This window comes from Sebastes umbrosus, chromosome 15 (assembly GCF_015220745.1).
Source record: "Sebastes umbrosus isolate fSebUmb1 chromosome 15, fSebUmb1.pri, whole genome shotgun sequence".
Lineage (NCBI taxonomy): Eukaryota > Metazoa > Chordata > Actinopteri > Perciformes > Sebastidae > Sebastes > Sebastes umbrosus.
This window is the reverse complement of record NC_051283.1, coordinates 9217998-9234287: the sequence shown is the minus strand read 5'-3', so window position 1 is coordinate 9234287 and position 16290 is coordinate 9217998. Positions and strand designations below refer to the sequence as shown.

At 40.3% G+C, this 16290-nt stretch overlaps 1 protein-coding gene and 1 long non-coding RNA gene across 4 annotated transcripts in view; one reads left to right on the top strand and one right to left on the bottom strand.

The window, feature by feature from the left end:
* The window catches only part of hivep3a (HIVEP zinc finger 3a), a 46507-nt gene that overhangs the window by 12220 nt on the left and 17997 nt on the right, over positions 1–16290 (top strand). Inside the window, exons 1-2 of one of the 3 annotated variants that reach the window (XM_037796028.1) lie at positions 8872–9536; positions 13777–13813. The exons of 1 other annotated variant lie outside the window; for it this stretch is intronic. The gene's annotated coding sequence lies outside the window, so the exon portion shown is untranslated. Of the gene's footprint in view, positions 1–8871; positions 9537–13776; positions 13814–16290 lie in introns of those variants that run through there. One more of the 3 variants, XM_037796027.1, reaches the window with a different exon arrangement.
* Positions 5925–13565, bottom strand: LOC119503999. The gene is made up of 2 exons (XR_005210464.1): positions 12934–13565; positions 5925–6713 (listed from the first exon to the last, which is right to left on the bottom strand). It is a non-coding gene; the product is annotated as an uncharacterized LOC119503999 (long non-coding RNA).

The following is a 16290-nucleotide window of genomic DNA, read 5'->3' as shown; positions in this document are numbered from 1 at the left end:
TCGGCATTTTTGTCGTCACCATCTTGGTTTTTTTGCAACCAGAAGTGACATGAGAGGGTGGAGAAAGTACAACGAATAAGACATTTTTAGGCGACCAAAAATATTACAATAAACTTCCAGAAAGTGAAAACACACTGTGAAAGGGTTAAAGTTGTACGACGAAAACACGGACAACGGCGTGGTAGCGACCTGTCAATCACAAGGTAGCCACGCCTTAAAGCATACCCTGCTTTATGGTCTATTTCACTCTAAATGGGACCATAATTTACTAAATGAACATCATGCTGTATTGAAGAAGACTTGAAACTAGCGATTGAGACCATAAACTCATGTTTACAATGTTTACTGAGGTAATAAATCAAGTGAGAAGTAGGCTCATTTTCTCATAGACTTCTATACAATCAGACTTCTTTTTGCAACCAGAGGAGTCGCCCCCTGCTGGCTATTAAAAAGAATACAAGTTTAAGGCACTTCCATGCTGGCTTCACTTTTAAGACCCGGAGGTTGCATACTGGTTTTAATATCATTTAACGTTTGACAATGAAAGTTAATTTTTGACCTTGTCGTTTGACAAAACAATCCCACCTCAAGGGTTCACTTACCAGCTCCTTCTGGAGCTCTCATCCAGCATCACTCAGTCTTCATCGGCAGATGGAGGTTGTTCAGCTGTTGTGGAGATGGATCCGTTAACTCGGCAGCTTCCTCGCCCATGTTGGCTAAAAGTTAAGCACAGAAGTTAATTCTTGACCTTGGAAATGGACAAAACAATTCTAACTCAATGTCCACTTATTAGCTTTTTTCCAGAGCTTTCAACACCATCACCACCATCTCTATGGCAGCTGATGACTATGTGGTGCAGTCGAATGCTCAAGAAAAAGTTGACATTTTTCGCTTACAGCACGCAACTTTTGTTACCTCCACCCTATCAAAAAAAAAAGAACAAGCCCACTCAGCGAACAGCACTCTCGATTTTGTGCAGACATTCGCATGCACTATAGTTAGTGGACGTGGTTTTTGATTGACATTTTGGCAAAAACCGCGTGCGAAACGATAAATGTTGGGTGTTGTGAATGATGAATGGTCAACAGTTTTTTATCAGAGCAACACTGTTTCAAATAGAATGTCATTCAAGTTTATCAAATCAATTGAGAATCCGGTCACATGTCGATGTGTCCTCGAGCAAGACACTTGTGTGAAGGAGTATTTAGATTAGATACGGATGGGCAAAGTTGGCATTTTGCATGTTAGCCTCTGCCATCTGCCTTACAGCGGTAAGATAGATATCTAAGTAGTTTGTGTTTGATATGACAGAGCCAGTAACTACTAACTGATGTCATCAGGTATGATGTGTTAAAGATACTTGGGAAGAGTGTCGGTTTCCTGCTAGAGAAATGTCATGTCACTGCATGAATCACATGACGCAGCGAAAACCTCAAACATAGCTCATAAAATGTATGTAAGCAGATGCCGTTCCTTATGCCACCGGGTATCTTACTGCTTAGGATGATTGTTCAAGTCCAGAAGCATTGATTCACACGGTCTCACGAGATGCCGGCTATTCATTTGGCTGCAGGTGTAGCCTTTAGCGGTACGCCTTTGTCATCATGATGGTGATGAGTGTATGCAAACAGTGTCACAGTTTCAGTCGGCGGCCTTACCGAAACCCACACTCACTCCCTGAAACCACAAACACTCGCCTAACTTAAATGTGGGGACAAATATAGCAAGTGACTGGTCATTTGTCCTATATTTAGCATTTCCTTTTAAATATTTTCAACTTGTTTTCTCTCAGCAAGCACAATGCCCGCCATTCTATGGATCTTTGTGCACGCTCTCCTTGTTCCTGATTTGGGTTGCTGCTGCTCTAAATATATGCGCAACCCCACCTTTCTGTAAATGAACCTGTTGTCAGTGAGTCTGTCTGTAAATATCACTTTTTATTTATAGAGTAATTGCCCTTGGTTTACCTGTAGAATATACATTGGGTTTGAGTAGTTCAAAGAGCAGAAAAGGAGTCTCCACTCCGGTAGATACTCTTTACGTTTTAATGGCAATATTACAATGATCGCAATGATAATTGTAAACTGTCACTGTTTGGAAGTCACAAGTACAGTATGTGGCTTGTTATTCAAATCCTTTTCCTTTTAGAATTTAAGGTTATGACTTTTATCAGCCTGCGATGCTGACCAAGGGAAGTGCAGAAACATCAGCCAGTGTCTGGCACAGCTTCCAGCGGCCTGTAAGAAGGGTTTTTCCTGGCTCAAAATAGGGCTTTGGTGGTGGACCACCCGTGCAGATCAGTATGCGGAGCATGATTGACTGAAACTGTTACAGGACTGCTTAACGCTTTGGTGGTCCATGCTGCACGTCTGTCAGCTTCCTGTACATTTTGAGAAGGATGATGGAGCGGCTTTCAGTATTTATTTGTGATCCTCAAGTATGTGGTTAAAAATAAAATACATACAATCAGGGCCGTAGCCAGGGATCGGAAATTAGTGAGGTCCAGAATGTTTCTTTTAATGGATAATATTAAGCTGGGGGTCTTTCCTGCATTCTGGTGAATTTTTATGCACCAGTTTATGGTGTAAATCCCTTTATTTATTTAAAGGAAAACACAAAATTCAGGCGGCAGGTGACAATTCAAGAAATATAGGAATGTAATGCAGTAAGGCTCGCAGGCATTCTGTATTAGAGGCTGTGTACGATACAGGGGTTACGATTCAGTATATTGCGATACTGTAATTAAGGTAATGTATTGCGATTTTAATTTTAGAAAAAACTGTAATAATATAAAGCACACAACACCATATGCATAAAATCGGAGTAAAATAGTTTAAATTTTTATGCTTAATGCATTTTAATTTATTTACAAACCCCTGGACTTTAATAGGTCTTATGTGTTCCAGCGAGATTTCTGCTCATGTTCAAAACTTTCTGCACATTCAAAACAAATCCCACGTATCTGTGTTCTCTGACAAGTCGAGAATAAAGTTGTAATATTTTGAGGGAAAAGTTGTAATATTACAAGAGTAAAGTCGCATTTTAATGAAAATAAAGTCACAATATTTCACGAAAAACCTGCCCTATAGTCTGCTGATAAGGTAGTATCCCCTTCAGACCGTCTGACAGACACACAACCCTGTTTGGGACTCTGGTCACTGGACGAGACAAAGTTCACGTGAGTGGCTGCGCGCGCTGATGAAATTATCATCATCGGTTGTAGAAATCAAAGATAACATCAATAATATTAAAGAATTGCAGAACAGAGCGTCAATAATTTTCAATAATATCTTGTGGTTTTTGTGTGTAAAATCACTGCAGTGAACAACAACTGTGCTGTCAGGCGAGCAGAGCGCACTGGAGACACCGCGGTGACTGCCACACACACTCTGCCTTCTCCAGTCATCTCACCCGGCACATCTTCACCACCACGGATAGCTGTCTTATTGATAGATGCCAGTTTCAAGCGGTTTCACATCATTCAGATGGAGAGAGACGATGGGTTTTTAGGAAATATTTACCAAGGTCTGGACCTCGGTGACCTCATAGCTGGCTACAGCCATGCATACAATGACAATTATTGACAGGACTCTGAGTCACATCAGACAACTGGTCACAATTTCACTGGCAGACGATTAGTTGGCGGTTCTCAGACTTTGCTTTGTGTACAAACTATGAGTAAATGGCAGGATTGCTGATGTGTGTGTGTCACTAACACTCTAGATGATCTAATAGAAACAAAACCCAAACACGATGAAATAACTTACAGATACGCTAAAACAACAATTATGAATTGATAATTACTACATGTTTTGATACTTTGGCAAAAAGTTCCCGCACAAGTGAGCAGGCAGGTCAAAAATGAAAACAAGCATTATCATTTATATTATGAAAATAATGATCTGACATTTATATCGGAATATAGGAGTTATTCTAAACTGATTGTGTTGACAGCTCTCTGTCTACTTCTTCGGTTGTTACTATTTCTAAAGTCTAAAACAAATCTCAAACAAGGTGATTAAGATATTGAAACAATGTGCTTTAAAGTATAACTGAGGGATTCCAACTATATACCATTCACACATATTGAGGTGAGAGGTCAAGGGACCCCTTTAAAAATGGCCATGCCAGTTTTAATTTTTTTTATTTTTCCAAAATTTAATTTATTTGTATGTATTTAATTTAATATGTTCGGAGCGTTATTTAGCTTCCTTTGCAAACCAATGGATTCATTAGGTTTTTCTAGTTTTATATGATACCAGTATCTTCATTCTAGCTTTAAAACTGAGCCGCTACAACCTACAAATTGCGTTAATGCGTCAAAGAAATTAGTGGCGTTAAAACGAATTTGCGTTAACGCGTTATTGTCGTGTTAACTTGACAGCCCTAAAACAAAAACATAATAAAGTACTTGACAAATGAAAATGTATTCTGAAGCATGTAGAATAGGGAGTGTCTTCAAAAGGCAGTGGGCTGGTAGGTGTATTATGGTCACAGTGCTGTGGTGCACAGTAAAAATCTGAATTATTGCACCTTGAGCACACACACACACACACACATAGGCCTATTTAGTCCATAAAGGTACAGTTGTACATACAAGGAATTAGTATGTTATTGGAACATTTGGTAGCAGGGTCTGAACCAGTACCACCCACCACAGCTGAGCTCTGCACATCATCTGTTAACATGGTCTACTGTTGGGTTGCCCAGCTAGTGGAGCCCTTTTTTTTTTTTTTTTTGTTCAGATACTTTTTAGAGCTCAGATGGCTATTTCTCACTGTGGACTCTTTAAATTGTGGCAGCGCAGCCTACCATGTGTCGGTCACACTGCTGTTTTCTGTGGCCATCAGGGCAGGTTGAGGTTGAGAGGGGCATCTGTTCCCTTCTGGTTGGTGGTTGTATGGTGGAGGGGGGATCTCTGGTCTGTCTGTGGCTGGGCGTCTGGAGGGAGGCAAGGGGACCTGTGGTTCTTGCTATTTGTTGGGAGTTAGTGGCTGGGTTTACACTCTCGAAAAGGTACACATCAACCTTCTAGATCCAGACACACTGTTATTTTTATAGCCAGGTACCCACACTGTACATGAGAGAGGCCCTCTTCTTCTTTGCTTTCTAACCTACAGTATGCACTCTAGGGGTGGGGGAAAAAAATCAATTCACCTATGTATTGCAATTTTTAAATCTATTTTTTAATGCCAGAATCAATATATTTGCTTAATTTGAGTCTATGCAGAGGTAGAAGGAAGTTACCACTTTTATAGTTGTAGTCTGAGTAATGTGATGTCATATCCGTTCCGTATCCGTCAACCAAAACAAAACGCAGCTGGTCGCAACTAGGAAGTACAAAACAGTGTGATATGACTTGAACCTTCACATATGAAATCCAAAGTGGTAAACACTACGCATCCAGTAAAGTATAGGAACACTTTGGGTTTCAGACATTGCCCGGAAAAGCAGAGCTAGACATCATGGCTAAAGCTGCATGCTAACTCTGTCATGGACAGGAAACGTTATTGTATTGCGGTAACGTGCGGTCAAGCCAGCCGCCACTCTCATCTCCGTGGTCAAATCGGCCGACTCTACAACTGTAGAGCACCCATATACTGATGTTTATGTTAAATGCATTCAAACAGCCCCAATGGAGCTGACCATGGATGTATAAAGAGAACGGAGCTGACGGGAGAGCTAGCGACGGACTTGGCAAAGTTAGCAGAAGTATACACATGTGATTCTGTCCGGTTTTCAAAATAAGGTGTTAATAAAGGGAACTGTATATACAAAATACATGTATGGAAATAAGATTGATTGGATTATATTCACCAGAAGTATAAAACATTACATGTCCCTTATAAATTAAAAAGAAAATACCACTAATTTGTGAAGGAAATATCTTTATTCTTTGATTTTTGGGTTGCTGGAAGAAATTAATAAATAATTCCTGACAATGACTGATATATTTGACTTAAGGACATCTCTGTCTACATACATACTGAAAATCAAGTATTTTAATGTATTAATAAAGATATTTTTCAAAATAAAAGTCCCTAGAAGTGTATGATTCAACTTTTACCCATGGTCTAGTGTTGAAGAAGTTAACAAAAATCATCGCAATAAATCATAATAACGATTCACAATACTTGTAGAATCACAATACTTAAAAATCGCAATACATATCGAATCAGCACCCAAGTATCGCGATAGTCTCGAATCGGGAGATATGTGTATCGTCCCAGCCCTAATGCACTCCCACAGACGTATTCTACATCAAACATGCTGTTTTCAACAGTGATAATGCATTTCAGAGGTCATTAAGCATTACAGGCTGACTCGGTAAAGAACAACCTGTACAGTAGGAGGCAGTGACAGATTCTGCTGTTTAAGGGCCATACGTGAAGCCCTGGACAGCTGGGATGCTGAGGAGGACACTGCCTGTGTTCTCTCTCCTCTGACAGGTGGCACGATGCCCAGAAACTCCCTCTGTGGCACTGCAGGATGGAGCCAGCACCGTCCTAGGCTTGGATGCTGACACTCCGCCGCAAACCAACCAGAGTCGGACCAATATATGCGTTTGCCAATATTGGCCTTTTTAGATAAAATCAGATATTGACCAGTCACTGTCATCCGCCTCCAAGTCAATGGAGGATCGTCCCTCAGCAGTCAGTCAGGCGTCAATCAGAAGTTTAAGCGGAGACTTTACTTAACTTAATCTTTAAGACCTGCAGTGAAGAGGCAAAAATACTGAGGTGAAATGGACAGGTGTCCAGATGTTCCAAAAACAATGGGAAGTTAGTTATTGTAGTGTGGCTCACTGATTTTGCCCGCAGCAGTTACAGCAGCAGTGGTTGTGATACATAGCTCACGGAGACACTTAAGGCACTTAAGCTACCTCTTCGTCAAATATGAACACACAGACACGATTAGCGATTAGACAATCAAGAGGGGTCGATTAATGCCATTTTGAGATAATCAGCCAATGCCTGCATGCGCTCACGAGGCTGATTAACAAAAAACTGTCTGCAGACACATTTTTTATTTATTTTTTATTATGTAAGTTTACAAATTATTTTTGTTCTCTCTCAGAAAGAGATGCGGCTATCTGCTTATAAATGCTATTAAGGCTGACCCACACTAAAAAAAAATTCAAATCTTAACAGATGTTGAAATGTGAGAGACCTCACACATAACGGCACGTTATGTTAATATTAACAGTTTTGTTCCTTTAGTGTGTGGCGAGCAAGGATTTGGCCAAAACAGCACAGTAGTAGTAGAAGTAGTAGAAGAAATAGTACACAAGAATGTATTTAGTGTTTTATAGGACTGGGACGATACACCTATCTCCCGATTTGATACTAGCACAATACTTGGGTGCCGATTCGATATGTACTGTATTTTAATTTTTCAGTATTGCGATTCGATATTAAGATTTATTGCGATTTTTGTTAACTTCTTTAACACTAGACCATTGGAAAAAAGTTGAATCATACACTTCTAGGGACTTTTACTTTGGAAAATATCCAAATTAATATAGTAAAAATGTTTGATTTTCAGCATGTATGTAGTCAGAGATGTCCTGAAGTCAAATATATCAGTCATTGTCAGGCATTATTTATTAAATTTTTTCCAGCAACCCCAAAATCAAAGAATAAAGACATTTCCCTCACAAATTAGTGGTATTTTCTTATTAATTTATAAGGGACATGTAATGTTTTATACTTCTGGTGAATATAATCTAATCAATCTTATTTCCATATATGTATTTTGTATATACAGTTTCCTTTTGTTAACACCTTATTTTGAAAACCGGACATAGTCAGACGTGTATACTTCCGCTAATTCCGCCAAGCCCATTGTTAGGTTTTATGGTTAGCTTCATTCTCGTTAAACATCCATGGTCACCCCTATCGGGGCCGTTTGAATGCATTTAACATAAAAGTCAGTACAGTATATGGGTGCTCTACAGTTGTAGCGTCGGCTGATTTGACCACGGAGATGAGAGTGAAGGCTGTCTTGACCGCATGTTACCACAGTACGATAACGTTTCCTGTCTATGACCATGAGTTAGCATGCAGCTTTAGCCATGATGTCTAGCTCTGCTTTTCCTGGTAATGTGTGAAACCCAAAGTGTTTCCATACTTTACTGGATGTGTCGTGTTTGCCACGTTGGATTTAACATGTGAGGGTGCAGGTCGTATCCAGGCGGACCCTTCTGCTTTTCTCGTTTCGGCTCGCTGCGACCGGTTGCGGTTTGTTTTGGTTGACGGATACGGAGCGGATATGACGTCACGTTACTCAGACTACAACAATAAAAGCGATAACTTTCTTCTACCTCCACATAGACTCAAATTAAGCAAATACATTGATTTTGGCATTAAAATATCGATATCAAAATCGTAAAAACAAAAACAATCGTGATACATAGGTGAGTCGTTTTTTTTTTCCACCCGTAATGTTTTGCATTGATAGCGCGATTAGCCCCCAGGCTTTTACTTGTATCATGCGCTCTTGTAGGCTGAAGGTTACCTAGACCTGCTAATGTCTGTTCTAATGTAGACCACTGTTAGAGATTATGTGATTGATGAGATGGACGATGCAAAATGAAAACACAAGGCTTTACTTTAAAGCATCGTGTTGAGAGAGGTAAAGTGCTTGACCTGCTTTAAGTGTGACCATCCACAAATGGGGATTTTTTTATATACAGACATGCTTTTGTTATGTTGCAATTTTACAGTAGTACAAAATATTTTCAATTACAGCATCAGTGTGTGCTTTTTCCCTTAAAAGCTCCTTTCTTCTGCATCACAGGTTTATGTCAGCGTTGGATAAACGCTATTCTGCAAATAAAATGGTGGCCAAACTGAAAGTAGGCAGATTTACCCTCTACATCTGCATCTTTAAAAATAGCCCATCATTTCTATTCAGCCGCTGCTAAATGTTAATGTATTGTATAGCTTGAGGTACAAAATGAATTCGCAGTGTTTGGCTTAGCAAAAAGAGGACAGTATTGTGAGACCTTATCTTTTTGTTTCCATCCCTTCCTTGTCCTACATTCCTTACAAAAAGAGATACTCCTGTTGAGGAAACGTGTTTGGTAGCATGATGTTCATACTGTGACAAGGCCATCCAGACAAGCCCCAGCTGCACAGAGGCAAACCTCCCCTGTGAAAGAGCTCAACACTGGCATCTCTGTCACCTCCACAGAGGCTGACAAGTGGAGTAAGACCGATTTACTGAGCCAATATTAGTCTTCATGTCATGCTCAAATAATATGACAACAAACCAAAATATGTTGAAAGCAAAAAACACCTTTATTTTCAGCAGATCTAGGCCTCAATAAACAGCAATTTCATCATAAATTGCAAAGTGTTTAGGATGTAATTTGTAAAAACAACAACAAAAAAAACACTTAAAATAACGAAAATATCTCTTGTCTTGCAAAAATTAATATACATGCATGTTGATGCATGCGTTACCAGTGATATACATACTAGACGTGCAGTTAGTCCCAAATTCAACATTGAACAAATGATTTTCAGGATTTCGTAAGTATAAAAAAATGTTTCTCGTTCTCATACCCAACACTATATCCACCGATATACCATGTTTGATTGTGTTCTCATATCAAATGCTAAAACAGACAGTAAAATCCAATGTGGGAAGATTTTGAGGTGCCCGGATTTGCCAAAAAACAAATAATTCTACAATCCAGAATAATCATATTTCTTGGGGGAGCAAACTAATTGTACACTAATCCAGATCTTGGCCACCCAGAGCAGAGTTTACAATATAATTTGTGCCACAGAACTGTCAACTGGCAAAATTGTTAAATATTGTCTGGTCACACCTTCTCATTTGTGAGGATTTACTGCTGTCTCTGTTTTCCGTATGTGATAGCAAACTGACTATCTTTGGGTTTTGGACTGTCACTGTGGACTTTAGGAAATTGTAAATCAACATTTTCACTTTTTTTCCGATAGTTATATTCCAAATGATTAATCAATTGGTCAAGACAATAATCTGATGATTCTTTAATAATGGAAATCATCACTTGCAGCCCTGGACATATCAAACAAAGCTGTATGACACTTAAACCAAACAAATGTTGTGAAATACAGTCAGAAAATGTGATGAAGCTACATTATGAACAAGAAATCCGTGTTGAAATCGGCAGGAGGAAAGCTAGTAACGTTAGCTGTTAGCAGCCGATGGGCAATCCTGCGTGGAGCTAAATAACAGAGCTAAGAGTTAACGTTTATGGAGGTTGCATTGAGTTTCATTATGATGCATTCAAGCTCCATTCAGTAAGAATGAGTATTAGGTAGATAACGTTATCGTGATGTGTTTAAATGTAATCTTGTAAAATGTAGTTTTTGGCAAGAAACTTGAATAAATATAATTGTTTGAAGGAGATGTTTTCACAGCAATATGAAATAGATAATTATGATAGGAATTATGACCTGATTAACTTCATAACACTAGCTCTAAGTGTTTATTGTTTTGTTTTTGTTTTTTACTGTGGTATCAAATTGGGCATCGAGAATTGTGGAATTTCACTGGTATTGGTATTGACTACTAAATTTCTGGTATTGTGTAATCCCTAAGAGTAAAAATCAATTAGACCTTCACTGTACACATAACAAGGACTTTTTCTTGGTCAGTAGAAAGATTTCCATCCAAGTTTATCACAATTGTTTTTTAAAAATTCCAGAAAATTTGCAAAAGAAAATGCAAAGTAATGCACGTTTCCATCCACCGCTGTTATGTAAATATTAGGAGTTGGTTCATCGAGATAAACAGTCAGTGGAACTAATTGTCCAGTCGGGTGCCATTAAACCATTGCAGAGGATGTGTCTCATTACGGCTACCTTCCAAATCGCATACTTTTTATTTTTACTTTTAGTACGTACTGCAGCTGCCCTAACAAAGTATGTACCATTGCATGCAGTATGCATACTTACCACAACTTTGATTGTGAGTCAGAATAGACAGAAAAGCATGCTGGCTTGCATACTGCAAAATGCGACCAGATGTAGTAGGACATCCTGGTATTTTTGGCATACTGCATTTGACATATTGTGAATTGAGACGTATGGTGCCTTCAAATGAAACTCGTGAGCTCGTGTTTACAACATGGGAAGTCGTGTACACAATATGCTTGGCGTTCAAGTGGTTAAGTTGGAAGAACACCACTGCTAAGCAACTGCAATATTAACATTACTGTCAGCACAGAGGCTAACAATTTAGCAAGCTAGCAAGTGGGTAACATAATGTAGTAAATGCAAACGCATAATGACAGAGGAAAAAGATGAGGCTGTTGGGAATATCCTCAGACATATTATAAAATTAAAAAGAAAAAAAATATATGACTAAAATTACAATATATTAACTTATTATGCACCGAAAAATTAACTTCCATGGCCTCCGCCATTTCTGACAACGTCAACAAACGTCACAACTCGTGAACTCGGAGCTTTCAGAAACTTTCCACTTTCGAGGTCGTGAATACAACAAGAGGGGGGCGTTCATATGGACTCTTCTCGCGAACACGGTAAACACAACCCCCGTTTGAAGGCACCAATACTACTCACAACATTACGCCTTCAACTTTGACCATCTTGCTCATATATCCACTGTGCAGAGGATTGTGGGTCGGAATAGCCAGAAAAGCATGCTGGTTTGCATAGTGCAAAATGCGACCGGATGTAGTAGACCATCCTGGTATTTTTGGCATACTGCATTCTGTATTAGTATGTCCCAATACATATGGGACATACATAAATCTTTTTCTGGCATACTAAATAGTATGGTAGTATGGGTATTGGAACGCCTCTCTGTCTCTCCCTCAGCCACATTCCCACTTCCCCAGGCCCCTTCATAGGCCCTTTTCACAGCTGGCATTTTGACATGTAATTGCAGGGTCAACGCAGGTGTAATTGATAAATTGATTATGGTCCTGTTCTATTTAGTGTCAATGCAATTCCAGTGAGGCACCATGCACAATACCAGGGGCCTGGCCCTCCTAATTTGAAAAAAGGGCCATAATTAATGTTATTAATTATTATTACACCTCTGTTTACCCTGCAATGACTTGTCAAAATTGCTGCTATGAAAAGAGCCGATTCCCATTCCTCCACCTGTCCCAGTCACCCGACTCTCACATTCAGCCACTCCCTCCTGCCCTGCAGTAACCCCTTTCCCGCCTGTCCCATCACCTGAGCTTCCCCGCCCCACCTGCTCACCTGTTTCCACTTTCCCTCATCAGCCTTGGCAGTACATTATGCCATGCACCACTATGTGCACAGTTAAGATGTGGTATATTACCATTACATATTGAAACAGGAAGATACAGAGGTGTAACTGAAGACCAAAAGATTGTGTCGATATTATGAACTAAATGAAAATAAAATACATTTTTGGGTTGCTGGGGAAAAAATGTAATAAATAATGCCTGACAATGACTGATATATTTGACTTCAGGACATCTCTGACTACATACATGCTGGAAATCAAACATTTTTACTGTATTAATTTAGATATTTTCCAAAGCAAAAGTCCCTAGAAGGGTATGATTCAACTTTTTTTCCCATGGTGCAGTGTTAAGAAAGTTAACAAAAATTGCAATAAATCATAATATCGAATCGCAATACTTAAAAATCGTGATAGTGGGCGGCTGGTTAGCTCAGTCGGTAGAGCGAGCGCCCATGTAAATGCCAAGGCTCAGTCCTAGCAGCGGTGGACCCGGGTTCGAATCCGGCCTGTGGTCCTTTCCGCATGTCACTTCTCTCTCTCCCCCTTTCCAACACTCTATCCACTGTCCTATCAATAAAAAATGCTTAAAAATCACCCCAAAAAAAATAACTTTAAAAAAAAAAAAAAAAAAAAAAATCGTGATAGTATCGAATGGGGAGATAGGTGTATCGTCCCAGCCCTACTACTCACAAGGACTCTCTGTTGCCGGGTGCAGGATGGACACCCTGGGCTCTCTTCCATTCCCCTCTCAGCTTCCCCTTTTCCAGATGAGCGGCTGACCGCCTGCCTTCATGCCACCGGCTGGTATTCCCTCAGTGCTCCACACGTCTGCAAGCTTTTCAGCCTGGGGGGCGGGGGGGAAACCCGTGGCATGAAAGAGCGGGGAGTGATGTCAGAGCTGCCTGGACTCGTTTCAGCCGGACCCCTGGCAGGAGCATGAACGCCGCGCTGTGGTGTGTGGACATTCTCCAGAGATCCCTAGCTGTGCCTTTTTTTTTTTTTTTCCACGCGGGTCCTTATATGTTTTCAAATTTTCCAGGGTTTTTCCTCAGCAGCAATAGCTCTCTCCACCTATGCTGGAAAGTGAGACCTGAATGGGGAAACTGTGTTTTAAAAATATGAAGTAAACCCCCCCCCTCCACCTCCTTTTCTCCGGTCAAATTAAAACACCAACCACTCACCCTGCCCCTCTACCTCTCACCGCTTTGCCAGCTGTGCAGCCCGAGACTGCTGCCAAAAGAAACACAAGCTTACGTCAACTTCCAAATAAGGAGCTGCTACTTCACTTTGACCTGAAAGAGAGACACTAAAAGGGGGGGTGTATGAAAGAGGTGGAGATAGACAGCGAAAGAGTGTCCCCTCCTCCTCATTCATACGCATAATATACTCAGCTACCTGTTTGTCAGCCCAGTGCACGTAGAGCGGAGACTCGATTACCCCTCTCTCTCTTCACCGTCACTCTCATTCATCCTTTCTCTCTATCTCTCTCTCTCTCTCCTTCCCTTCACCTCCCTCTGCTCTCCCCGATTCCAGTCATTCACAATCGGAGGACAACACCACCTGCTACCAGGTAAAAAAAAATAATAACCCATTGATCTCCTTTTTTTCTGTCATCTGCAGTGATTTTAATGTGTGTGTGTGTGTGTGTGTGAGTGACATGATGTGAGGACTGGTGGGTTTTTCTCCATTCAGTTTCTTTGTTATTGCAAAAGGCTGCTACATCAATGGGAAAAAAAATTGTGGAAATCGGTGCACACAGAGAGGCATTTTGACATGATCTGATTTTTTTTTTTTGTTTGCCGTTTTAAACATATGCAGACAGTGCAGCTTCTGCAGTGAGGGTGTTTGTGTGTGTGTGTGTGTCAGTGTGTGAATGAAGGAGAGGGAGAGTGCATAGTGGTTCGTGGGCTGTGTATGTATTAAAGCTCGCAGCTCAGACTGGGAGTGAATGAGCTCCCTGTGTGTTGTGCATCCAACCTCCTATGCTTGGCATGTCCCCCCCGTGGACTGGGGAGCACTCCCGAGATGCATGCACACACACACACATACACAGAGGAACGGCTGTGCATGCACTGACTCTCCCCCCCCCCCCCCCGAGGGCTCTCCTCTCTCCCCGGAGAGCGCCGCTATCAGGCTGCTGATGAAGCTGCGCTCTCTGACTCGACGGCATCGCCAACTGCTCCGCTGCCATCGTGGTGCAAACAGATGAGGGCATTTGTTGCTGACTTCAGACGAGTCTGCGAGATGAAGATTTAAGGATGATGGCGAAACTAGTTCAAATGAGCGTGCTGTTTTCATTGTGTTTCATCATGAAGTAGTCTGTGATATTCCCTCTCGTCCGGATGCTTTTAAATGTTTGAATTGTTTTAGTCAGAACCTAATTTTAGAAATCACTTATTCAAGCCAATATTCATACATATTTTTTAAATCTGTTGTATTTGCCTTTTGAAATACTGCACAATTTTTTACTTAAAATGTTGCCTTATTAGGTCAAGCATAATTTGGAAAACCAAACAAAAAGGGTTAAAATTACTATTTTTTTTTTTTTAATAATATAGCTTTCAATATAGTTTTTCATGGAGAGCGGTCCAGTGTTCTTTGTCATCCCCGTGTATGCATTTCCCTTTCTGGTTCCTCCTGAAAGAACGGAGGAGTATCAGTGTACTACGAATCCAAGACTCCCAAAGTATTGATTTTTCTCTCCAAAAAAGCCGTAGCTTCGAGGAGGGAGGCACCTTCGCCTGCCTCGCACTCTCTCCCTCTCTCTGTAGTCGGTGAGGATGCTGGAAGATAAATTTAGCCCTCCAGCTCTCCTTCCATCTGCTACCACATGGTTTAGGGCCGTTACCATAGGAACCACCGCTGGGTGCCCATTAGTGTGAGAGGAGGAAATTGACAAGATTTTTAAAAAGCCATTTATACAATATTTTCTTTCTGTGTGGGGTATGAATGGATGCAGCATTTCACAAATTTATAGAAGAGAGTTTTTTTTTTTTTTAACTCAACTTGAGGTGTTTCAGTTCCTGCAGATTTTGAGCTCACAATGCAGATTGTAACTGTACGCCAACACTGCAAATACATCAGTGTTGTATGATGTAGTAGCCCATACAGATTTTTGGGATGTGCACTAAATACAGTATATATGTATTAGTGCTGTCAATCGATTAAAATATTTAATCAAGATTAATGACATGATTGTCCGTGATTAATCGCGATTAATCACAAATTAATCACGCATTTTTTATTGGTTCAAAATGTACCTTAAAGGGAGATTTGTCAAGTATTTAATACTCTTATCAACATGGGAGTGGACAAATATGCTTGCTTTATGCAAATGTATGTTTATATTTATTATTGGAAATTAATTAACAACACAAAACAATGACAAATATTGTCCAGAAACCCTCACAGGTACTGCATTTAGCATAAACAATATGCTCAAATCATGACATGGCAAACTGCAGCCCAACAGACATAGACCGCTGTCAATGTGTCAGTGTGCTGACTTGACTATGACTTGCCCCAAACTGCATGTGATTATCATAAAGTGGGCATGTCTGTAAAGGGGAGACTCGTGGGTACCCATAGAACCCATTTTCATTCACATATCTTGAGGTCAGAGGTCAAGGGACCCCTGTGAAAATGTCCGTGCCATTTTTTCCTCGCCAACATTTTGCATCAGTTTAGAGCGTTATTTAGCCTCCTTCACGACAAACTGGTATAACATGGTGCCAATGGATTCCTTAGGTTTTCTAGTTTCATATGATGCCTGTATCTTCCCTTTACCTTTTTAACTGAGCCCGCTACAACCTCCGGAAGATGGATTGCGTTAATGCGTTAAAGAAATTTGTGACATTAAAACAAATTTGCGTTAATGCGTGATTATTGCGTTAACTTTGACAGACCTAATATTTATACACATTGTTCATATTACTGCCTAATGCCTTATGAGAACCAACCAATCAACATTTCTTCTCACTATAGGCTGGTAATAGGCTGATGGTCATGGCAGGAAAAGCCCAGGTGTGATTAGTAACATTAATGATG